The following is a 27,920-nucleotide window of genomic DNA, read 5'->3' as shown; positions in this document are numbered from 1 at the left end:
AATTTGTTTTGGACATTTAAACGAAAAATTAACATTTTGCGTGATTTAACAATTGTACATTTGTAAAAATGTTAATGCATCAAAAGTACTTTTTAATTTTTCATGATCTGAAATAGACTGCGTATTGCACAATTTATTCCATAAAATTATTTAATGAATACTGTTAACGTAGCTATTCATATTAAACATAGAAAAATGTGAATTTGAACACTTACGTCTAACTTGCATTCAAATTCAATGATTCTATGTACTCAACAAGACAGAAAACAACTAGAAATTCTTCTTATACACCTTTGAACCAGTTTTCACAATAACATCGTCTTTAAAAACTGCTGTATAAAGTTTACATTGACCTTCTTTATATGTGAATGACAGACAGACTAATGACTTTGAACAAACCAGAGCACAACTGACCTTTCCCTGCTCTAGTGTTATCGATAGAACAGTTACTGATGTGTCAATACTGGTGTTGTTGTATATCATAGTAAAATTCGCTGACACGTGCGCACGTGTTGTCTTGTTTTTTATGTGTCCAGGTACCGTGTTATCAGTAGTTGTTTTGTAATCATTCGGAAGTTCTGATGTTGACGTCTCGTTTGTCGTCTTTTCCGGTGTAGTTGATTGCCATATTTGAGCTGAAAATAGAATGATACTAAATTGGGATTTCTTTTAAAAGTCAACAAATATCTCTGGACATCACTATATCAACTAGTAGATATGGTAAAACAAACTTGAGTTATGTGTTGCATCAAATTTCTTTCAAATTTTAGGTGATAACATTTTGTTGGTACACAAGTTTGCGTTTTAAGTGTAGAATATTTGGTTTATGCGCTAACTTCACTTTCTGTTTCGATTTAACCAAGACGTCAGATCATGCAATGAATATTAAATAGTTACTACGTAAAAAGCGTTTGCTTTAATGTGGTCCTTAAAATTTTGACTAAAATGGATATTGCTCGTTTAAAAGTTTTAAAAATTTATTTATTTCACAAATTTTTTTTTAAAAATCTAAACAATTTGAACAATAGTACAACACACATGAATAATTCGTTAGATATATAGCAATTAACTCACTTAATTGTTATGTGTCCCCGTTATATATATTTACAGATCTAACATTGTTGGGTTGATGTTTAGACGAGTATATATATATATACCGAAAGCTTCATTTTTATGAAGCCCATGTAGTCGTGTGGTCTAGTGGGAAGGCTACAGTGCAGGCGATTTGGTGGGACGATATCTCAGTAGCATGGGTTCGAATCCCGGCGAGGTAAGAACAAAAAAAATACGAAAGCCAATTTACAGATCTAACATTGTTGGGTTGATGTTTAGACGAGTTGTATATATGGTTACGTTAATCATGTATAGTTTACCTGAAGATTGTTATTTAAAACATGAAAGTACTAGTGAATTAAAACTAATCATACCGGAAATGTTGAATTTATTAGTAATCTATATATATTTATATACACAAGAACATGTATATAGTGATCTTTATATATTTATTGTGTATGTGCCAACATGGCCGGAGGAGCTACAAAGAAGATAAACGAAACAGAAAGGCTTCTTGGGGAGATACTTAATAAGCTAAATATTTTAGATACAAAGATAGTCTTCCATACTTCAATTCTCAAAGATATGGAAAAGAATTCATCTGATTTACGACAAGAGGCGTTAAATTCAGAGATGAGAAACTTGTCCGAAACAATTGCTGTTTTACCTCAAACAACTAGTCAAATTTTTGTAGATTAACTATTCTCTACCCCCGAAAGGATAAGTAATCTAAATGATGCTAATTTAGAAAAAGAAGCATTTAGTAAAAGAAAGGAAATCTCAACATTATGGAGAAGAAATCTAAATGACCGAAAATAAAATTTCTGGAATGCTTACAGATGCGAAAAATATGCAGAGGTTTATTCATGATGGATAACCATGGATTCACCAATTCTTCCAAGAAAATTTCTGATTAAAGAAATTAAAGCCGAACCTATCGAAGATAGTTACGTTAATCATGTATAGTTTCACCTGAAGATTGTTATTTAAAACATGAAAGTACAACTGAATTAAAACTATTCATACCGGAAATGTTAGATTTATTAGTAATCTATATATATATATATTAAAAATTAAATACTCAAAAAGAGTTTTAAAAGCAGCATTGTCTAGCGCTTTCATCCATCTTGGGACTTTTCAAGACTATGAACGTCGTTATGGGGAACACATTAGTATTATCCAAACACAACTACATTAAAATCGGATATTCAACAATTCTCAAGACGACTCCGCCTACGGGAATATTTCGGAAACGGCAAATTTGACGATGGATCACTTGTAAGGAACAAATCTACCTTCACTCCTAAAACAGGAAGATACGAGTATCTAGATTCCTTCATAGACACTATCTCGAAACTTCCGATCAATTATCATAATACAAAACAGAATCTCTCAAGATGGGAGAAAAAATCACTAGAAGAAATTAAAAACCAATTGTTCAGAGAACAATTGAAGGTCTTTCCACTAGTAAAGATCTATTATGATATGGAAATATGAAAAATCAGTTTAAAATGTTAGTTCCTATGGCTTTATGATGTAGTAATATCAATTTAAAGCAAAGGTCAAAATCTAGAACGTCCTATTAACCTATGACCTTGACCTCAATTTCAAGGTCACAAACCAAGGATCTTAAATCAAAAGACTCTAGGTCTTTAATATGTTTGGTTAAAGAGTAATATCACTTTACGGGTAAACCTAAATATAAGATGGGCAAAAACTCCCATTTATTATTTGCGCATCCTTTCAACCAAAATATACAAGTAAGGACATGTCGCAAATAACAATTTATGAAAAATTATTTGTCGATATGTCATACGGTATTTGAAAATCAGTGAAAATAAGCAAAAATCAAAATTTAGAACATGACCTTGACCTTTGACCTTGACCTCATTTTCATTTTTTTGGACTAAGGACCTCAAATCTGAAGACCCTAGGTCTCTATCACTTATGGTTTACCAGTTAGAAATGCATATTACTTATATCATTTACATAAGGGGAAATAACTCTCATAGGGAGTCTCTGGAAAGCTTCGGTCCAAATGAATTGCCTAATCCTGAAGATGTAACGAGCAATTTGGTAAAATAAATTTGTCGTAATCTTTTACGGTTGCGAAGGAGTAGTGGCCACAAGAAAAACAGTGTTTGGGGAGATAACTCTTACAACGCAAAGTATTTGGTTACGCAGTTGTCAGTTTTAAAAGCGCATACACTTTACGATATCATATTCCAAATATCTAAGCGACATCTTTTGAAACATCAATACTACGCAAGAAAAAAATTAGGCGGAAGAAAAAAAAAAAAAATAATAATAATTAAAAACCAAGGTCTTTCCACAAGTAAAGATCTATTTAATTATCAAAATATTAAAAATCAATCTAAAATTTCAGTTCCTATGACTTTATAATGTATAAATATGAATTTAAAGCAAAGGTCAAAATCTAGAACGTCCTATTAACCTTTGACCTTGACCTCAATTTCAAGGTCCCCAACCAAGGACCTCAAATAAAAAGACCCTAGGTCTGTAATATGTATGGTTAATGAGTTATATCACTTTAGGCATGATTTTAAATATGAGATGGGCGAAAACTCTCATTTATTGTTTACGCACCCTTCCAACCAAAATTTATAAGTTACAACGTGTCGCAACTCACAATTTAGTAAAAATAATGTGTCAATATCTTTCAAGGTTGTTAAAAATAAGAGACCAAGGATCTTAAATCAAAAGACTCTAGGTCTTTAATATGTTTGGTTAAAGAGTAATATCACTTTACGGGTAAACCTAAATATAAGATGGGCAAAAACTCCCATTTATTATTTGCGCATCCTTTCAACCAAAATATACAAGTAAGGACATGTCGCAAATAACAATTTATGAAAAATTATTTGTCGATATGTCATACGGTATTTGAAAATCAGTGAAAATAAGCAAAAATCAAAATTTAGAACATGACCTTGACCTTTGACCTTGACCTGATTTTCATTTTTTTGGACCAAGGAACTTAAATCCAAAGATCCTAGGCCTATATCACTGATGGTTTACCAGTTAGAAACGCATATCACTTATATCAAATGCATAAGGGGAAATAACTCTCATATGGAGTCTCCGGATAGTTTCGGTCCAAATGAATATCCTGATCCTGAAGAAGTAACGAGCAATTTGGTAAAATAAATTTGTCGTAATCTTTAACGGTTGCGAAGGAGTAGTGGCCACAAGAAAAACAGTGTTTGGGGAGATAACTCTTACAACTTAAAGTATTTTGTTATGCAGTTGTAAATTTTTAAAGCGTATAAACTATACAACATCATATTCCAAATATCTAAGCGACATCTTTTGAAACATCAATACTACGCAAGAAAAAATTTAGGCGGAAGAAAAAAAAAAAAAAAAAAAAAAAAATAATAATAATCAGAACAAATTCAATAGGTCTTTCCACGGAAAAGTGGAAAGACCTAATAATCAGAACAAATTCAATAGGTCTTTCCACGGAAAGGTGGAAAGACCTAATAAAGAATAATCCGTCAATTATATTAAAAGAAGCCGATAAAGGAGGAGGAATAGTAATAATGGACAAAACTTTTTATAGGGAGAAAGTTTTAGAACAGCTAATGACAACGAATATTACACCAAACTTCGTAAAAGCAATGATAAAAGTACAATAAAAAAAATCAAGAAATTGGTGGAAGAATACTCAGAATCATTTACGGATAATGAAATTGCTTATTTATGTAACTTTACTCCGAAAGAAGCTAACTTCTATGGATTACCAAAAATACACAAAAGCAATACAATTCAAACAGCTGTAAAACATCAAAATAGAAAGTACATTGAATCTCCCAACCCTAACGATCTTAAACTGAGACCAATAGTTGCTGGCCCTGAATCAACAACTCAAAGAATGAGTCACTTTTTGGATCTAATATTAAAAAAGTTATATCCGCTAATACCAAGTTACGTCAGAGATGATATAGACTTTTTGAGGTATATACCTGAAACAGTTCCGAAAAATACACTCCTTACTACATTTGATGTTACCAGCTTGTATACAAATATACCGCACGATCTAGGAACAACGGCAATAAAATATTGGGTTGAAATAAACCGAGAAATTGTAGACGGCAGATTCGATACGGAATTTATTGTAAAAGCTTTGAAAATCATCCTTGAGGGAAATATTTTTTATTTCGAAAGTAAATACTACAAACAAATTAAAGGAACTGCAATGGGAACAAAAGTTGCGCCTACCTATGCCAATTTAGTTATGGCTTACTTAGAAAAAATATCATACGAAAAAGTTGGCCAGATATTTGGACAGGAATTCAAAACTTATGTTTATGAACAGTGGAAAAGATTTTTAGACGATAGCTTTATATTATGGAATAAATCAACAGACGACTTAGAAAAATTCCATGAAATTCTTAACTCATTGCATCCGTCAATTAAATTCACTGTTGAACTCCCATTACTAGACATTTTGATTAAACTCTCCAACAATAAAATCATTACGGATATTTATTACAAGAAGACAGATACACACCAGTATTTAAATTTTGAATCATGCCACCCATCACATACAGAAAGAAACATTCCATATTGTATGGCAAGACGAGTATGTTCAATTGTATTGGATAAAACTCATCGCAAAAGAAGATTAGAAGAACTGAAGATGTATCTCTTACAACAGAAATATCCATTAAAACTTATAGATGACAGCATTGAGAGGACAGATAAAATGTCTACAAATCAACTAAGAACACCGAAGGAACAGACAACCGATGATGATGTTCTCCCGTTTGTGACTACTAATGATCCGTCAATACCAAATGCCTTCAAGTTTATAAAATCGAATTTTCCGATTTTACATAAAAGTGAAATAATGAAAAATTTGGTAAAAGAAGAATCGATCATTTATAGTAGAAGACAACCGAAAAATTTGAAACGCCAACTTACAAAAGCGCGATTTGATATAGTTGAAAACATATCATCCGTACAAATTTGTGGCGATTCACGCTGTGGAGTATGTTCCAGAGACAATTATAATTACTTAGAAATCGGTAGTACGAAATATTTCAAAAACGGTAAGAAATTTACAGTAAATGCAAACATGACTTGCAAATCAGAAAATTTACTCTATTGTATAACATGTGTCAACTGTAAAGAAAATTACATAGGTCAAACAGGAAATAGTGTGTGTGAACGGGTCAGATTCATAAACAGCAAATACGACAACCCGAGTACAGACAAATTCCGTTGAGCGAACATTTAGACATTGCGGGAGGAAAATTCAAATTTTCCCCGTTCTTCAAATGTACGGAACCAACAGAAGAATACCGTAAGGAACTAGAGAGAAAATTCATAAAAGTGTTTAACGCCAAGCTTAATGCTTAGTAGTTACAGGAACAATTACGTCGCGTCATACTACTAATATGTTACGAACAGTGACGTTACGTCATAATACTAATGTGTTCCCCATAACGACGTTCATAGTCTTGAAAAGTCCCAAGATGGATGAAAGCGCTAGACAATGCTGCTTTTAAAACTCTTTTTGTGTATTTAATTTTTAATATATAATTCTGTACACCGCTTGAAAAGAAACTTTTTTTTATAAATAAGTACGTCTGAGTCAGTGACAACTCTACAACAGATTTATCCATCGGATCACCAGCAATGATGGTGATACATGGCTGTGTACAATATGTATATACAACTCGTCTTAAACATCAACCCAACAATGTAAGATCTGTAAATTTGCTTTCGCAAATTTTTTGTTCTTCCCTCGCCGAGATTCGAACCCATGCTACTGAGATATCGTGACACCAAATCGCCTGCACTGTAGCCGTCCCGCTAGACCACACGACCACCTGGGCTTCATAAAATTGAAGCTTTCAGTGGCCGGGTGTTACCTTTCCACGTCATTTTTAATCTAGCGTCGTACTACAGTACATGATATATAAGGCATGGAGATGTTATTTTTACAGATCAGCTTAATTATCTATAGTAAAGGATCCTACAAATTAATGTATGATACAGTCACAGAAAATAATTATATTTATAAGTACGTCTGAGCCAGTGACAACTCTACAACAGATTTATCCATCGGATCACCAGCAGGGATAGTGATACATGGCTGTGTACATAATGTATATACAACTCGTCTAAACATATGTTGCTGCTAAATAAATTCTATATTTGAATACATTTCGTGAAAGAAAATTGTGGAAGGTACTTTGTATTCCTTTTTCTTCTATATATATTGTATCTGATTTATTTCTACTCTGTCTATACTTCGGCTATTTTACAATACAAATATACATTTCCACTCTCAAAGGCATATTTACCTGATGTAACATTGCAATGTCTGTATTCACTGCCGCTAAAGGTACTGATATGTTGCGTGTAAAATAAGGCACAAGTCATTAAACCATCCCAAGGTTTTGCGCCTATATCAAATTGTCCTCCAAAACGAATAATTCCAGGAAAGACAAGGGAAGATGATAGAGATATAACAATATCTGACTCGACATTAATTATGTTGATATCTAGTCGTTCTCCACTTTTGTATGATATCCAAACCCCAGTCCATTTGTTAAGAGACAGTTGTGAAATCACGCTACACTTGTTAACATCTTTTCTAGTATCAGAAATCCTTGTATATATTCTAACGCATGCAATTGCTGATGACATCAGTCTAACATCTATTTCGTCTATCCATTCGCCATTTACTGATGGTTTGTAACTGAATATCATTCTATTATCAAAGGCTCGAGGAAAGAGGTAGACTGCGAAAGTAAACTCTGAGAAACTGGCCACTTCATTGACAGAAATATCGATTGGGTTGTTGATCAAGTTTATTGGGACATACGGAAGTCCTGGATAAGATCCAGAAAAATCAAAGTTGTTTGTTGTATGATCACTAAAAGAATTGGAATTTCGGACGCATTCTGTCGCATAATGACGATCTCCAAGAGGCCATACCATATACGGAGTTGGCGCTGAAATGCAACCTGAAAAGTTGTCGTTGAAATGATTGCAAAATATTTATATGTACATAGCTCCAGGATGCAAAACGTGACCCTTACACTTTGATTTTTTGTGAACACCGACCTTATTTGATTCAAATCATACCGTAATAAAAGCACATTAAATAGGTAGGTTAAGAATGGAGTTAATTATTAATGAGTACCCCCATCAAAACCGTAAAAGAAGGGAAAATTATGATTCTATAAACATATAAAAATGTAATAAGGTGTACAGAGAGTCATGTTTGTAAGACCAAACTTTTAAAAAGACAAACACTCCTTTTACTATGTTGTAACAGAAATTTCTGAAATCTTAGGTATAGCAGATTAAATCTTGAATATATTTGAAGTGTTTGCCTTATTAGTGACACAGTTCAAAAATTAATTTAGTTTAACCGTTTCTTCTCCATTTTCTAATTATTTATTTATTTGTTCATTCTCTTAGTACACTCTTTAATGTGTTGTACCATTTAATCATAGTACGTCTTGTCTGGATGCGTAAGAAAAGGGATCAAAAAAATGTTCCCTTACATTTGACAGTGTTGTTTTAATTAATCCTAAATTTCCTTGCAGTAAAACAAATATACGAGTTATAAACATATATCTTGAGTGTTTCAAAGCACCATTATTTTTTTTATTTGGTGTTTTTATACCATATTTTGAAAACTTGAGATTACATGGTTACTTAAGCTGTTACGAAGGCAAAAAGGGTGAACCTTTGATTGGTTAACTTTGAATCCAAAAGATAAATTCTCCAATTTTCCTTTTTGAAAAGTGCAAATTTAACTAAGACTATATGGGGAAAACAATAGTGGTATTACATCTTAAAGACCAAACAGCCTATTGTTTATGCGCATCAGCTAACGCAACTTGGTAGTGACATAAAAGTTCTATGACGTTGACATTTCTAGCAATGAAAACACGTCAAATTATAACGTCCTATTTCGCGTTTTTCTCGGATTCAAACATGGTGTACGCTACGTTAGTCTGTTTCCCGGCCGTTATTGAAATTCTCGACAATACTTGTATATTCCGAAGGCATACTGGATATTTTACGGAGGGGACCAACCTAACGCTACGTCTCCCAAAAAAAGAGTAACTATTATGCATCCCGCTACTTTAATATCCTGTGGAAATTTAACACAAATTAACTACACTATATTTAACCTTCGTTCTAATAAAAATAATAAAATATTAATTTTGATCTTGACTTTTTGCATTTGCGCCGTTCTGCATTTCATTTTTTTTTTCTTTCACATGCGTATATTTTGTCTTATATTTGCGTCGATCTGCATCTCATTTTTTATACGCCCGTCGTCTATTAGACGGGACGTATTATGGTATACCGTTGTCCGTCCGTCCGTCGTCAACACTTCGGACAATAACTCAAAAACACTTTCACCAATTTCCATGAAACTTAAGTGAATTGTTGATATCTATTGACGTCAGCTCCCTTTCGTTTTTTTTTTTAATTTCAGATTTTAAGTTTTGGATTTATGGGGCTTTATTCATAAAAAAGGGGGGATTTTCAACACTTCGGACAATAACTCAAAAAGGCTTTCACCAATGTACATGAAACTTTGGTGAATTGTTTATATCTATTGATGTAAGCTCCCTTTCAATTTTTATAAATTTCAGATTTTAAGTTTTGGATTTATGGGGCTTTATTCATAAAAAAAAGGGGGGATTTTCAACACTTCGGACAATAACTCAAAAAGGCTTTCACCAATGTCCATGAAACTTTGGTGAATTGTTTATATCTATTGATGTAAGCTCCCTTTCAATTTTTATAAATTTCAGATTTTACATTTCCGTGTTATGAATTTTTATTCTTAAAAAAGGGGGGATTTTCCAATTTGGGACAATAACTAACACTTTCACAAAACGTTATGTAACTTTAATAAATTGTTTATATCTATTGACATAAGCTCCCTTTCCATTTTTATAAATTTTAGATTTTACGTTTTCTTAAGTAATGAATTTTTATGCTTAAAAAAGGGGGATTTTATGAAACTTTGGTTAATATATTAATGTAACATCCCTTTTGATTTGTATATATATTTCTAGTTGATCATATAAATTCATTTAAAGCATAAAAGACAAGTTAAAAGAGCAACGGGCGTATCATGCGCTAAAGCGCAGCCCTTTATTTCTTCTTCACTTGCGTAGATTTGTCCTTCGTTTGCGCTGATTGTGTACAGGTTAAGTGAAAAAAAAAATATGCCCGATTTATGGGCATTATGTCTTCTGGTCTGTGCGTCCGTTCGTTCGTCCGTCTGTCCCGCTTCAGGTTAAAGTTTTTGGTTACAGTTTTTGGTCAAGGTAGTTTTTGACGAAATTGAAGTCCTATCAACTTAAAACTTAGTAAACATGTTTCCTTATGCAATGATCCTTCTAATTTTAGTGTCAATTTAAAAAAAAAATTAAAAATGAGTATTTACAAAGCATATCCAGAAATCAACGTGTTTTAAAGATTTTAGTGATATCAAGCCAGTCCAGTTCAAACTATTATCACGTGGTACAATTCTCATTTACATATTATGAATATTAATTAACAAAAGCACTACTAATTTCTGGCTGTGGTTAGACCGATAAACAGTTATTCCTAAAAGTTTTGACATACTGGCAACATGTGCATGTAACTGATGTCTGGATGATTCTCGTAAAATAATGTCCGATCTTGCAATAAAGTTAAAATTCATTTATACTGCTTATTTGACAAAATCTTATAGTAAAAATAAAATGATGACAAAGTTGTTTCGTTTCAAATTGTCTTAAGGAGAAATGATAAACATATTGTCTAATCTCACTGAAGCTTACAGCTAATTTCATAATGTATGTAGATCAACACTTTGGTTTTCCTACTTGCTTTGTTTGTATATTTTGTATAATGATATTTTGATAACGTCCAATTCAATTAAATAGCAAATATACAGGTTTACATACCTATATATAAAGATGCCAATCTTAATTACAGAGCTTGAGTAAATTTATACAAACAAAGCAAGGAAGCCAACAAAAGTGTTACCCTACATGCATTTGGAAATTAGCTGTAAGGCAAAAAATATTAATAAAACTAATACTCAGCGAATGTGAATTAAAATCAAAATTTTCGGTGTTAAAAACTAAATTGTTGTAAATTTAACTTATGACAAAACAAAGAATAATATCTTATATAAAATCGCTCCCTTTCATTTAGCTACAGCTTTGACCGGAAAGGTTGAAAACAAATTTCGATTTTCAATGCCGGTAACAACCCTTTCTTTGTTTTAATTTCCAAAATTAGCAATTTAGATTTATTATATTTTATCCTGTTGCAGAAATCTTACTTTGTAGTTTTTAACGGAAAATAATTTCTAAATTAATTTTTCAATTCACAAACTCAATGCAATAATTTCTAAACGTTCGTCTTAGTCAGGAAAAATAATGGTATAAAGTACTCCATCCATGCTTTTGCATGTCCGTCTTTCAACAGTTCCGAATGAGTTCGTTACGGCAAACTTCTGAAATTGACGCGAAAAAGAAACAAGCACATCTAGTCTGGTATATTCAAATACTCTGTAAGTTAACCAGTGCCATCTTTCATTTCTATTTTTATTTTCAATAATTTTGCTTCTGTGGGACAGAGGACAAAAACAGATTTTCAATACAAAGAGGCGTGAAAGGTTATTTCAAACAATTTTCCATTCCGGCGGATGGTGTTTCTGAAGGTTTATATTGTGCGGCAACAACATCATAAAGATCTGAAACTGATACATGCTTAATCTCTAGTATTACCGGATAATAAAGTAGATGAATATAGTTGTTATTCTTGGAAATTTAAATGTGGTTTTCAAACGTCCAATTTGCGATTTCTTTTTTCAAATAGTGCGCCAGCAAGGAAAGTTTGTACTATGACGTCAGATGCAATGTTCTGAAGAAAGACAACTCTTTTCTTCAAAACGAACGAGAAAAAAAACATGAAAAGTACTCATAACTTTTTTGAAAGGTCGGTGACATACACTTTTTTTTTGCTTTATTTTGAAGAGTACATATAGCACGTTCCTTCTTTAAATTTTTATGAAGAAATCACTGGTAGATATTTTTTAATACTGGAAACGTTTTTCAGTTTTACGTTTAATTTTTGGCGGGAATTACATAAATCATATTTTTAAAGATCAAATCAATATGAGCCTTAAACTCTTGAACCTGTATTAGAAAGATACAAATCTACTGTTTAACGTGAAACAAGAATTATGCTTGTAGGTTTGATATAAAGCATTTTTTTGAGAGTTTAGATAACAGGCAAATACTATGTTAATATTCGGGAAAACACGAAACTGAGGTTGCTATAGTGACAAAACTAAGTCGGTGACCCCCAATTTTTTTCAACATATTTAGTTCCTCAAATCATGCAACACCCTCACACAATATTTTAAGGAAAAATCAGATAGAAATTAATAGGCTGTTTGGTCTTTAAGGCTGACCATAACATATATTTAAGGATGTTCGCTACTCTGTTAAAAAAAATTTTTAAAAGACTATTATGAATTGATAATATATAAATAAAGAAACTAAAAAAGTAGAAAAAATGGAGGGTCCGTGTGCTCGTTTTCGAGATATAAGCCATTGAAGATATGGCAGGAATTAATTCTCTCTAAGTTTTTCATATATTCAACATTGGCACCTTATTTGTTTAAAAAACTATGAAAAAAAAAACAAGTATTTTATAAAATTTTAAAATATGGCTTTTTAAACTTCATGTAATAAAATATGAAAAGAAAAGTAGGGGTTAGTGGGCAAATTTTTTTAATGACAATACATGGATAAAACCAGAGAATTCCGAAAATCTGGGGAAAAAATCAAAATATGGAGGAGCAAACATCCTTAAGTATCTTATTGAAAGTATTTCAACTTACCTATAATTGTAATAAAAATCAAGCAAGCTCTCATTTCTATCTTTTTGTTTGTAACTAGAAACGTATACAACCTTGATTTATATATCCCAACACCTTTTATTTAAATCCCTTTGAATAACAGATCTTGTTCGACGATTTAAGAACTGAAATTATTGGTTTACCTTGTTATTGCGACGTTCAAATAAAATTTCTAGCCTGTAATAAAAACTTCTTACTTTTTATTTTCTATGATTCTTTTATCTCAGAATTCGACCGATAACCGATTGAACTTTTTGATATTGCAATAATATTTTTTAATTTCGTAGAGAATAAAAAGAAATTCTATATTAACTTGAAACCTTTTCGGAATAGCTGTCACACTACTGTAAGACGCGTAGAAAAACAAGATGTCAATAACTTTTGAGTAATTGAAAAAAAATCAAAAAATAGCATTTTTCATTAAACAAAGTCATCAAAGATACCAGGCTTGTAATTTTGTACGTCAGACGCGCGTTTCGTCTACAAAAGCCTCATCAATAACGCTTGAAGAAAAAAAAAGATAAAGGACCTTTCAGATAGATTTCATTTTAAAGTTAACAAATAATGTTTAATTCAAATCCGTGTGGAATACAAGTATTCTAATATGAATTTAAGTGACGGGCAATCAGTCAAAATACAATGGAAATGGAAATTCTTCATTGCCACAAACTTCTCATATCCCTTCATTTATCTTTATGATAGAAGGTAATGTCTACATTTGGCAAGTCAGGAATTCGTCTTCGTGTTATAAGACTAACCAACGGCGCTCGAAAAAAAACAGTTGGGAGGACCAGTCAAGTTGAAGAGCATTGTAAACCTTATATTCCCAAAAAATTATGCCAAATACTTAGTATGGTTGATGCCATATATACCAATGGTAGAAAATGCAAAGCGTGCTAGCAACCTTCTCTCGTTTTCACGACTTAGTACAATATTTAGAATCGGAGTCAATAATATTGTTCAACAACCATCCCAACCGAGGTTTTTTTTTTTTTTTTGAATTTCATAACCTCTTGAATAGTTATATGACAATTCCCAGTGTTGGTAAAAATATATTGTTACGACTATTCTAATTACATCAACTTCATATCCTACTAATGCATACTGTTATGAGGGAACGTAAATTGCACATGCTTCATTTATATATGTACACGTTGGTGTTATAAATGACAGCTTCACTAAATGGGTTCATTGGGTTTGGGTTCTTTTAGCGTTGATGTTGTTTTTTTTTTTTTTTTTGCCTGTCTTTTGCTTATCAGTATGAATTTGCCTTTGGTATTTTCACCACTCTTTTAGTACTCTCTTTTAAAATTAAACATCATATTCTTATGGTATGTCGTAAGGTTTCTTCTTCCTCTTGTTGAATATTGTTTATATATTTTTAGGTTCCTGTTTGTTCATAAAGATGCTTTTGCACCTGGGATTCCAAATAGGACAGCGAACTGACAATTTAAGCTATTAAACAACGAGTTCCAAAGGGTGAAATTGAGATCATCCCTTCGTAAATTTTACGGATGCCATCACGAGTTGGTTGTAAAAAAAAAAAAAGTAAACCAGACAATCTACTGAGGGTATTTATTCGTAAAAGAGCATTCGAAGTGTTCTGCGTCTTTAGAAATATAAACGCTGTTATATATAAAAAGGATTTATCATATAAATGTCGTAATAGTAAAACACAATTCATAATACAATGATTTCAATTTATTATATCAGTCGTGCGTATTTTTACATAAAATTCATCAATTCAAATCAATTAGAATGCCAAATCATTTACTACAACGTAGTTGAAAAGCATTTAAATACAAAACTTTATGAATTGCAAGCGGTCTTCTGGATTAAATATCAGCCAGAACGTACAAAGCAGAATTTTTGAGAGCCAAGAATGTTGAAAACCCAAAACAGATCAAGAGCAATATGACCCATAACGGCCTTGATATATGCCTTAGTTTCGTTATAGCTTCTTAATTTTTATACGTTAGAATTTTAGAAAGGTTTGTCAAGAATCATGTCAGTACTTATGTATTGAGTACTAACCTGATGATACCCTTGGGGATTGATATTCCACATGAACAAATTTAAACCACATTGTGTAAAACTTGGGCGTCGGCCATCGTAATGCCTAGGTCAAACATGCACGGATCACCTCGCCGGTTACACTACGGATTAATTATCACGGATGATCCCAGAAATGCAGTTTCCGAAGGCTGATACGGATCCGATACGGCTGCACAACGGTTTAACCCTCTTGATGCCAGATTTAAAAAAAAACAACGTTATGACGTTACCAATAGGTAATGACATTTGGACGTCGCCAGTGCCGAATTCTTTTGACGTCGTCGTTTTCGAGGGTTTTTTTTTAATTTAGAAAGTTGAGTCTTCAGCTGTATTCTTTGATAAAAGAGGTGACAATTATTACCATTAGGTGAAGAGAAATTGACTTATTTTGTTCTATATTGTAGATGAACAAAAAAAAAATATTTTGTTTCAGCGGAGAAGTTATTAAATACAAATAAAGAACGAAAAGAAATCAACATGTACTTCATATGCATTTTATTCTTGCAAGTTTTATCAAGGATAGATCAGCTGATGAGAGTGTTTTTGTATACTAATAATATTTTGTCATTTCTTGGAATGTGATAACATTTGAGTATTTATGACTATAAAACTGATGTCCAATTAACTGAAGTTGTTTCTTCCTTAAAACGCAAACATTTTATTCCTCATAAATCTGCAATGTGTGGAAATGTTTAAAACATCTTCCAACACAAAGTCCAACGTCACAGTCCGGACACCATGTTCTTATTCTTGTCCCCGAAAATCTGTTCTCTTTGCCAGAACAAACGACACATCTCATTCCTCTTTTGTTGGGAATCCATTCTATGAAGTGCCGAGCAGTAAGTCTGGTACTTTGAAGTAAGCAACGTATACCCGGTCGTGCCCGGTCTGTCCTCTGTGTTGTCCAATCAAACCCTGTATTATTTCCTGCTGAAATGTCAAATGGTCCATTTTCTTCTGTACCACAAAGGTATTTCTGTAACATATGTAGGCGTTAACTGAAAACAAAATACAATAATATTAAATTGATGTTTTTAATACCTTTTGGAAAACAAAGTCATATTTGAATTGTATGCGAGTTTAGTTTGAGAAAAGGTAATTAATTATCAGTATGATATAGGACTACATGTTTGTAAAAACATCAGAACTAAACCCGTCACACCAAAAAAAAATAAGATAGAGAACAAACAATTGCATAGAGCTCGTATACTTACTTTGAATATATTTTTCAAATTAAAGCCTTTCGGTAACTCAAAATTTCGAATAAACCATACCTGTTGCTGTCATGAGGAGATTGAACAAAATCTTCTTCCATAATTTCATTATATATTTTTTTTTTAAATATAGTCTAGATCTTGATCTTGATATAAAACAAATATTCTGATTACTCCAATGCATGTACTTACAAGTATGAATGATTATAATTTTAAATCCTTCTTTACTAATGGATATTCTATGAAAACGTGATCACGGGTTATTAAATTGAGAACTTTTGGAATGAATTGTGAATACAGCTACCCAGCACTCTGCTTAGTTTTCACGGAACCATACATATTAATATATGAATACGGTTCCTTACTTGGAAAAAGAAAAAGAGGAATAGTACAATACATTCAATAAAAAAAACTTACTTTGCACTTCCAGCTGTTGTTAACAAGGACACTTGTCGGTGATCACTATATAAAACAGACATAACTGGTCCGTGCGACTTTGCAAGAATTGCCCCCTTTGGAAGTTTTGCTTTTCTAAAACTTTGAGGCATGCCTTTTCTTGTGGTAATGACTGTACCAGTACAATATGTAACCCTGTTTCTGAGGTCGTGGACTAATTTTGGACTGGTAAACCAACTGTCGATGGTCACATGGTGCTGGTTTCCAAAGTGGGGTCTCATCAGATCCATAACAACTTTGTATCTAGAATATACATGGCATTGCATTCAATGTTTACTGCAACGTTTATTACACTTTAGAATAAATTTAAATATGTTATTTGAAATAAGTCAGAAATTCATGTCGATGGTTACCGTCTTTATAACACACCAAAGGCCTTCTACGAGAATTTGTGTACGGTATACGGTTTTATGATTATATTTTTTTTTAGAATATACATGTACATGTAGTTCACAGTGTTCACAGCTATCGTATGTTGTACACTATACTATTGTATGTTTGAGTTAACGGTATGTAAAAATTTGAGAAACATAAATTGAACTGGTTTTTTTTTACAAATTAACAACTAATCATGGAACTTTTAAATAACTTACCATTGTGCATTACATTTAATTACAGTCTGGTTGAAGAATCGTGTTGCTCTCTATAGTCGTTTTATTAATTTTTATTATTGATGCTACCGATTTTACGAATACCACTTGTACAGATTATACAACGGACTTACTATTACTAAGATTAGTTTATCACAAAAGATTTACAGGACAATCAAAAATTCGTGCGTTTTTGTTTATTAATTCTTAGCAAACCGGAGTGTTATAGGCGATAAGTCTTTTTGCTTAGTGTGGTTATTGAGAAAAAGGTTGACTGCTGTCAATTTCATGATGCTACATGTAAAAATTAAAAAAACAAAAATCAATCATTTCCAGACTTGAATTATTCTTTTGAAATGACACAATATAAAAATATAGTAATATAATTTCAACAGCATACCCTTGTCCATCAGGATGACGAGGTGCATTTGATTTGCCTTTGTATAGTTCTAGTTGATGTGTGTATCCACTGCCTGATTCAGCAAGAACCCATGCCTTGACACCCCATCTGTGCGCCTTTTTATTAGCAATATATTGCTTCAAAAAGTGTCTTCCTTTGAAACCAATCATTCTTTCGTCAATGCAAACATTTTGTGAAAGTCTGAAATGAGTTAATATTTTAAGAATACATACATTATGAATAAGTTATTGATAAAATACTGAGTGAATTGAAACAATAATGAAGTAAATTATTTTAAAAACACTATTTTAAAATATCAAACAAATTCTGCAGACATTTGTGCAATAATAATTGTGCTTTTTTTTATAAAGTTGCAAGATTTATATTCTTTTCTTACCTGTAATTTTCCTCAAAAGTTCTGTTAAAAAATTCTATGATATTAGCAACTTTATGGAGTGGGTCATAACCAGCTTGGCCTCTCTCGACTGCTAAAGCATTGTCATTGCAGTGTAAAAACCTCAAAATTTCCTGGAATCTGTTTCTTGACATAATCTGGGGAAAATTTGGAGTGTATGTTAGTACATTTTTATTTCCGTTTTCCCAATATGAAGCGTAAGAAGGTTTCCTGACTATTCCCAATTCTAACAGTAAACCAAAAAAGGCACTGAGTTCCTGCTTGGAAACTGGTTTCCAGTTATTTCCTCTTCCTTGTGGGGTTGGGTCATTAGAGTTTAACGTTGTTGTAGCATACATATTTGTTTCTTCAACTATGATATCAAACAAACTGTTGTCATCTTCACTAATAAATTTCTCAAAGTAATCATATGGAGATAAATTTGCATCAAATCCAACAGGACCATGATCTGGACTGAATGATGGCAGTCTATCTATGACAAAAGAATTTGGCTCTATAATGGTGAACCACGGTCCATTTCTCAGGTTACCAGGTCTATTGATTTCATTTTCGGAATCTTCAGCATCCGTGACAAATGAGTCGGATATATCAGCATCACTATTGCCGTCTTCTGTAAACGACATTTTCACCCTGCACACCCAAATTTCACCGTGATTATTACGTCACTATGACGTCATAAATTTGACGTCATATACTCAACGTTATCGTCAATGACCTATGGTCAGTAGTACAGTTATATATAATTGAAAACATGGTGTAAAACAAGTGCAATGTCTTGATTTAATTGGTGTACTTATTTAAATTCTGGAGACGACATATGTCGCCTTGGCATTAAACCCCTGCACGACATATATGTCGCTTTGGCATTAAGAGGGTTAATACCGAAGTGACACGCTTTGATACGAACAACACATGTCGGGACGTATGTACTTCGGATAAACAGCGGTTTCCTACGGTATAAGTAAGGGTTAATACGAATTAGAACGGTCTGCTACGGAATAGTACGAATCGCCACATTTTCTAATCCGTCAATCATTTCTTATTAAGCTTGTCTTTTGTCATTTCTTTATGGCAGTGAATCGATGATTATTTTTTTTCTGTTTTATTAAATCATTTAACTCTCTTAGTGCGTAACTAAATTTCAAAACATTGTCCAGAAACGGGTCAATTTCAGTAAAAAAGACCAAAAACAGTAAATTGTTATTCAGTCTTCTATAACAGCATGTTAACTCAAATAATTGAAGAATTACGAAACATAAAGTATAGATGTTTATTTTTTTCAAAAAATAACGTTATTTATATGACATGACGTAACGTCATAATGATGATCACGTCACGTCCTAAGGAAGTTTTGCGCTATTCAATTAGTCAAGCACTTTGCAGTGTTTTGAAGAAAACTTTCAGTTCAAGTCAGATTTACTTATTTTCGGTTGGTCATCTTAGATGAAATCAAACATTTCATTGGATAAAGCACATATTAAAAAAAAAGATGGCATTGCGTATTCCAAGTGTACTTGGTCTTCAACAAACATGACAAATAATGTAAATAAAACATAATGCAAAATAAGAAAAAAATTATTATATGCTGTATCTATAACTAGAAGTCTATTTTTTGTATAGTACGTCATCATGTTATTTATGGTAGACTAACTGACACTAAGCATTGTTTTGAACTTTAAATTTTGGTTTTCTCATTGTTAATTTGTACAATGTACTTATATCCACTTCATTTGAACTTTGGCGGATAGTTGTCTTATTGCAAATCATACCACATCTGACATCTCATTTTTGTTATATTCAAGTGCTTGTCTCATATATTTACAAATTTGGTTGGCATCATCCATTTTATTTTGATTAATTGAATATGATACTGATTTGATAACACTAACTTTAACCAATTTTTGAAAACTTAAACATAAATTCTCCCGAAGGTGAAGCTTTTTATATTGGCGACATTATAAAAGATAAAAGGAGATGCGCACAATATTCTGCGTTATCTCCGCAAAATTTACAGAAACTTTCAGTTGCTAGTGCTTTATGTAAACTGTGTATCATCCCGTTTCAATAACAAGTGATTGTGGACTTATTTTTGATTCGTAAGAAGTAAGCTCTAATATTTTGGTATAACAAAGCATAGGTTAGCTTTTTAAAAGTCAAACGATGAGCAAGTTATACTAACCAATCCTGAGTTAAATAGGGCTGTGTTATCAGGTTAACTATGCTCAAGTTTATATAATGTTATAAAGGATGTATGTCGCCACACCTAAAAACAAAACCGTTTTATTGGCTTAACTATGACGAAATTAATTTTCAGCCTTAAATTTACTTTTATAAATTGTGACTGGGATGGAGAGTTGTCTCATTGGCACTCATACCACATCTTATACTCATACCACATCTTCTTATATCTATATTCATATCATATTTCATTTGTCATCTTCATTATCATATCACATTGATGCTTGACGATTGACAAATCCAAATTAAACACACATTTTTACCTGCATGCTTACTAATTACCACCATAAAATCCCTGTAAAAAAATATAATATCTTTGCATACCTGTATTTTTATGCTCCACCTACGATAGCATAGGGGCATTATGTTCGTCCGTCCGTTTGCCCATCTTCAGGTTAAAAGTTTTTGGTCAAGGTATTTTTTGATGAAATTGAAGTCCAATCCACTTGAAACTTAGTACACATGTTCCCTATAATATGATCTTTATAATTTTAATGCCAAATTAGAGTTTTCACCCCAATTTCACTGTCCACTGAACATAGAAAATGATAGTGCGAGTGGGGCATCCGTGTACTTGGGACACATTCTTGTTTATTCAGGTGTTGGAATCTGTGGATTGTGCGTTTTTTTCTGTTTCTTATTTTTTAGGTTCGGTTCTAATATTTTCATTAATAAATGCTTAATTTCTTTGATTACTATTGTTCAATGGTATATTTATACTATTTGTAAACATCAATATGGATATATTCATAGGATAAATAATTAAATGGCCCTTCCGAATTTATATGCGTAGTTCAATTTAATATTTACACATATTTAGAAAAGATATTTTATTACATCTTTCGATTTTTATCCCCCAACTTATATAGCACGTGAAGTATACTAAGGAAAACATAGATTTTTGTTTAAAGCACCGTATTCAGTATCAGCATGATAAATCATTACATGAGTTTCAAAAATGTTTACTGGTCTCAAATTTAAACATCGTATGGTGTTACTTCATTGAATAAATGTAAAGGAATTTCAAAATTTGCCGTTAAAAATGTGAAACTGTGACATTCTATTGGTATAAATACAGTTCCAATGTGGTGTAACTTCGAGTCATCACAATTCATGAGTTATAAAATAATATATATAATAAGAACACTTGTTCTGAAAGGATGAAAGGCAGAATACAAAAAAACTATAACACAAAATAGATTAAGTTAGACATAAGTTGTCAGCAGCAAATATTTCAAAAGTAACAACACTCCTCAAACAAAAAATGACCGAAACTATAAAGATAGCACATTTCTTTCTTTACTCGTCCCAAGTCATGAGTCTGTAATTCAGTGGTTGTCGGTCGATCATATCTATCACATATGTTTTTCATAAACTACATTCTTATAAAATTATGACGTTAGTTTTCATGTAAATTTTACATTTTTTTTTTTTTTTGTGTCGGGACCTTCTTTAGCTGACATTACAGTAAAGGCTTTTCTCATTATTTGGCTGATTCCTGCTCCTAAAGGTTTTCAATAACTCCATAGTATCTATCCATTTTTGCTCATAAACTAAAGTTTTTAATAGCTAATAATACACAAAAAAAACTTTTAAATGCAGAATGTTTTTTTAAGCCAATTTTACAATTCGGGTCAGTAAATCAGTTGTCACTGTAGACTTATTTACCAACGTAGACTTTTTCGTTGTTTAAATAATTTGTTTTAAAGAAGTAAGAAAACCAAGGCAAGCATCAAGTTCAAGACTTAGTATATATGTGTCCCTCCAAATCTAAAAGAGTTAAGGACATTTATTTTAAATATTTATTTATTGTTGGGCACAAGAACTAAAACCAATTTTCAAATATTTTTTTTTTTTGTATTGCTTAATGATCATTTGTTGATGTTGGGTTGTTTTCCCTTCTGTTTCATTCTATGATTCTTTTTTATCTTATCAATAAAAGCATACAAATTGTTCATTCTAAAATTTGATAGCGCTATTATGCCGTCAAATCAATTACGACGTCGAATGACGTCAAATAATATATGACGTAATGATGACGTTTTATGAAAAAGATAGGTCAAAAGAAAACAACAACAAAAATAATAACCACATGATGAATAAAATTTATAAAATGATTCAATAATTCAAAGAAAGGTGTTTTTTTCAGAAATATTACGAAAGAGAAAAATAATCATTTTTTTTCACAAAGGACATATGTCCTTCCCGCAGTAAGAGGGTTAACCCTCTTGCTGCCAAAGGGACATTTATAGCTTCTACACACAAATCGTGTTGCTTGTGTAGAACGTCAAAGGTCCATTGTAACGTCACAATACTCATGGGCACTGACAACGTCAAAGGCGACGCCAAAAGGACGATTTTGGCGGGAATGAAGCAAACTGAATAAGTACCGATTATCAGGTTGTCTGCATGTTGATATTGTAAAATATCAGCTGCGAGTCACAATATGAAGCTTTTTGTCGAGTGAGCGCAGCGAACGAGATCAAAAAGCCTTCATATTGTGTCCAGCAGCTGATATTTTACAATATCAATATACAGATAACCTGATAATCGATTTATCGGGCTGTATTTACGTCTTTTGAAAGTGTTTTCTTAGTTTCACCAGAAATCGGAAGTTGACTTGATAAGTTCGGGTCAAACTTATCAACGTCAGTTCAAACATTATGACGTCGCTGATATGTCCGGGTCAAAGTTATTAAGGCCGGGTCAACGTATTTGACGTCACAAAGCCGTGATACGCAATAATACTAAGGGCTGACAGAGTGGTATAGACAGAGGGACGACCGATAAAATGCATTATTAGTGTACTTAAAACGGGTGTCAAAAAATGATATAGGATTATAAGCTTGTTTGTAATAAAATATAAATTTATTTAACGTGTTTACTAATTATCTAGTTCTTCATTTTCATGTGAAATGTTGTATACTTTCGAAAAATTTGTTAAACGTTTATTCATAAATCTTTCAATCAAATTGTCTCATATAATAATTGCATTTCGAAAAATTAGACTTAATATAATAGTCCTAAAAAAGGTAACTGTTATACTATATTTCGCGGCGAAATATGAATATTCACAATACCCGCTTTATTAAGGAGAACTTGAAAATTTCTTTAGGGCTCAAGCGCCGCAATTGAATTCCCAGTTTTTTTTTTTTTTTTTTTTTTGGTAAAAGTGAGGGGGAGGACAGGGGGGTACCCTTCTCCCTTCTCCCACCCCTCTTCTCCTTTCTCCTACCCCCATTCTCCTTTCTCCCATTAGAATAAAACATCTCCTTTTGAGATATTTTTTCTTGAAATATTAGATCATTTTTTAAAAGGAGAGATATTTTATTTTTTCTCCTTTCTCCAATTTTTTCTCCTTTCTCCCAGCCTTCCTCTCCTTTCTCCTACCCCCTTTCTTCTTTCTCCCACCCCCTTTCTCCTTTCTCCTACCCCCTTTCTCCCTGTCTCCCTTACCCCCGTCCTCCCCCTCAAAAGTACACACATGTTTACCGATATAGTTGTATTGCCATACGATATTTCAATACTGTCTAACCCGTTTCATCACCCGTTTCGAATCTAAAAATAGTTATTTGCATTCGAAATGGGGATGTTAAATAAGTAGGTAACACAATGATTTCTATTCCTATCCCATATATCATCGATATTCTTTCCCAGTGTTAACTTCAATTTTCAGCCATTCATCACAGATCGTTTATTTTGTAGGACCCACAGAGCAGTTGATGTATTGTACATTAAATTTCAGACATCCTTAACATGCTTAATGTTGCATGAAATACTTGCCACTGACGGTCCGTGTATGTCAATTACAGTGTGTACTTTACCATAGAAAATGGAAATGAATTATTTTTGATACAGGTTCACTTGAAAACAATAGAAATTAATTTTAGAGAATTATTCCTCCTGTTTTTCTTGGATTTTTTCCCTGTATTCTCTTTGAGCATTAAGTAACAAACATGAATAAAAAATAGCAAAATGAATATGGATAATATTTTTTTCATAAAAATTGTTTCCTAGCTTACCGAAGCAAGGCTTTGTATGAAAATTTTAGTCCGACACGTTTGATACTTTACAACAAAATAAAATTAGTTCATAGAATCGCCTGGTCGGAGTTTCTATTTACTTTTATTTGTACACGTATTGTTTATATTTTCATTGAGTGCCGATGTTTTGTTTATATATATATTTGAGAGATTTTTTACGGTACTATTCAATTATAACTAGGTTTACTAAGCTAATCGGAAAACAAGGAGATGGTTAAGAATCAAGTATGCATTTCAGTTGACAAAGATAAACCAAAAGCTTTAGACTTATATTGCTTGTAGTAAATGGTATATTATTTTCACTTTTTTTTTAAGACAAGAAAGATTATTTTTCATAGAATTAATTGTACATCGCTTTTCAAAATTACGGCAGCATTGACGCGAGAAAAATTAGGGACTGTGGGAAAGCGTGCTGTTCTACAGAGAGGCACAAGTTTTGCAACGTCACAGACAAGAAACGTCAAGATGCTTTTGACGCGACAAAGCAAGAAAAAAACTCGGCAGTACAGTTGGAAAGCAGGTCACGGTTTGACCCCAAGTTTATCAGCAACAATAGAGTCACGTGACCGTGAAAATTCAGTAAAAAAACGGACGACACAAACCTAATTTTAACTCACTAAATACTATTGTCGTAATAAAAACTTATTGACCTAACTAATCTTGAGTATCCATAGTTTATTCTCGTCAAAGCTCACACATCAAATCAAGTCCTTTATTCTTTATTTTATCTGCAAACTTGGGGTTTGGGTGAAAATTGTCAAGTCTCCTGATCGAAAAATCTAAATATTTACGAGGAAACAAAAAATGATGGGCTGAATTTAAATTTAATAAAGCATCTCATTAAAACAAATACTCGATATGAATATCTCGGCAATAGAATGTTGGATACGCAAACGTCAAATTGTTTTCAAAACGAAGCGGTGGTTTTTATGCCGATTTGTGCAAGTAGTTATCTCCCCTTAATATCACCAGTCAAAATAAAAACCCAGCAAAATGCATAAAAATTAATTTAAAGGAGTTTACTTTACAAAAATTAGAAAGAAAATAAACGAAACTCGATTTATAACTATGTTATGATAATATAAAGAAGAGATACTTCCTTATTTTTCAGAGAAGGACTAAATGAAAAAAATTAAAAGACAAAATATTACTGTAGTAACTTGAAAAAAAAACAATTCAGATATGTGGATAATGACACCTACATGTAAAACTAAAAACCTAGCTTTTAAATTGAAAGAAATTAGATCTGGCGGATGAAATATACTACATGTAATTTTTATAAGTGGGATCATTCCTAGCAGATTTTTTTTAAACACTTCTGATAATATTTAATGCAATAAAACATAGTTTATACAATTTGAATAATCTTTCTGAAAATTTATATAATTAAAAATAAATAGTACTGATCATATATATTTTATATTCTATAAAGTGTGACCAAGAGTCACGACAAATTTCTTCAAATTAAGAGAGCCTTTAAACTCAAGCCTATGTTTCTTAGTTGAACAATAAAATACAGAAAAGGGATTTATAAGTTTTATACCAAAAATATTGACAGAAATTCTGTAAAAAAATATGCTTTAGATCATAAGTGAAAGTGATCGACATCATTTTGAATTTCAGAATCATTATTATTGTAAAATTAAACTATTAGATTAGCTTGCACAGTAGCCCTTTGTCTTAATTCTCAGGGTATTTTATAGATTATGAAAGCAAATTTTTTGGAAAAAATGGGGCTTCTTTTCTTGAACAGGTTGCTGTATCAGCTGCTTTAGTTACATATTTATATACAAAGTATTGTATATATACTTTACCTGAATACTAGTAATAGGAAATGAAATGAAACTGGTGGGACAAATTTTGTGCATTTTACTTCAATAATGATCAATGATGCTTAAATTTGACAAGAATTTGCCATTTGAATAAATTCAATTTTGTAAGAACACATCTCTATGAATTAACTTCTTGTTTGGCTGACTTGGCTTGATAAGCTATTCAGAAGTAACCAGGCAGGATATAAAACGTGCAGCAAGAGAAAGTGTTTTAAGAAAATGGCAGAACCAATGGGAATCAAGTCAATGTGGCAGAAATTATTACAACTATCATCAAAAAGTTTGTCAGAAAATACCAAAAGATTTACCATCCAAATGGTCGTTTTCAATTACTACTAGTTTGAGAACAGGTTATTGTGATCTAAATGATTATAAATCCAAAATCATACCATCATCAGACAAAAACTGTTCCTGTGGAGAGCCAGAAACTGTAGAACACTACCTTTTACATTGTTCTAACTATGAGGAGGCTAGAGAGAGGATGAGAACATCTATTTACTTTATTACAGGAAATATACACATGGATTTAGACACCTAATTAGGAATCGACGAAGAAGACATTAATAGAGACAATCGAAATGAGATATTGTGCCATCTGGAAAATTATTTAACGGAGTCTGGCAGATTCAAAAACACTATACAGCAAAAAACACTATAAATCTATATCAAAATTAAGTCAAAATTTTTTAAGCAGCAGCCACCATTTCAATTAAGTACATGAGTGAACATTACATATGTGAAGAAACTACAAAAGAGGAAACGTACACAAGTGTTTACAGTGTCATTTGGGACACTTACTAAAGACTAAAGATAAGCTAGTTTTTGCTCTTATTACTATAAAATTGATGAGAATGAAAATATAGCTTACTAAGTAAAGCTCTAGATAATAATATAAGCAATATTTTATTAACTGACCTTCATTTCCTTTTTTCATATATTTTTTTCCTACAGAATTTTCTTTGCAATGCATTTTCTATTGCTATTTTTGTGCTTTTGTCCATCGATACAGTAGGCTATCAATAATTTGTCAGATCTGTCAGAATTTTCCAAGACGTTTAGCTTTAAACGCAATAAAGAAGATCTTTGTTTACAAGTTATTTCACTTTTCCAATGTGTAAATTTTTACTATGCACATGACCCTGACACATATTTTGTTATAATGTTGAAAAAAGAAAACAATGTCACCGTCAATTTGTGTAGGGGATCAAAAGGGGTTTTAGTTACTTTAAAATACAAGTATCGTAAGGAATTGTGAAAATCCACAACTTTTAATCAAAATTTCATTCGTGTCTTTAATAAAATCAGTATTTTAGAGCACTTTAAAACAGGTACAATGAAAAGAAGCTAAACTTTACTGTTTTGAAGTAGAAGCGTAGCTAAAAACAGATACAAATTGACATGGCTGGTGGTCACTAAAATTGATGTATAAAAGTAAAAACTGATGGCTTCAAAACAGTGTATAAATATGAAATAGGTTTCCCGGTTTCAGTTAAGATTGTAACCGTTCTTTTCTGTATTTGGATACGCAAACGTCAAATTAGGAAAAATCGATTTTTTTTGGCGAACAAAAAAGATGGCTATTTTTTCTTAGAACTGACAGGATAAAGGAATAGAAATAACAAGCTATTTTTTGTAATGTTTGTATGTCGTAAAGAAATTATATTGGTCACAAAACCTACAAATTTTAAAATT

The 27,920-nt window shown here is 32.0% G+C and overlaps 2 long non-coding RNA genes across 2 annotated transcripts; both read right to left on the bottom strand.

Moving 5' to 3' along the window:
- Positions 1 to 27,346, bottom strand: LOC143078085 (uncharacterized). Its single transcript, XR_012979043.1, has 3 exons — positions 27,144 to 27,346; positions 7,389 to 8,054; positions 1 to 635 (listed from the first exon to the last, which is right to left on the bottom strand). It is a non-coding gene; the product is annotated as an uncharacterized LOC143078085 (long non-coding RNA).
- Positions 15,554 to 18,738, bottom strand: LOC143078084 (uncharacterized). Its single transcript, XR_012979042.1, has 3 exons — positions 17,701 to 18,738; positions 16,672 to 16,953; positions 15,554 to 16,038 (listed from the first exon to the last, which is right to left on the bottom strand). It is a non-coding gene; the product is annotated as an uncharacterized LOC143078084 (long non-coding RNA).
- Positions 27,347 to 27,920: the final 574 nt, after the last annotated feature.

Source organism: Mytilus galloprovincialis, chromosome 6 (genome assembly GCF_965363235.1).
Source record: "Mytilus galloprovincialis chromosome 6, xbMytGall1.hap1.1, whole genome shotgun sequence".
Lineage (NCBI taxonomy): Eukaryota > Metazoa > Mollusca > Bivalvia > Mytilida > Mytilidae > Mytilus > Mytilus galloprovincialis.
The sequence above is the reverse complement of the archived record's forward strand: the minus strand, read 5'-3'. Positions and strand labels throughout refer to the sequence as shown.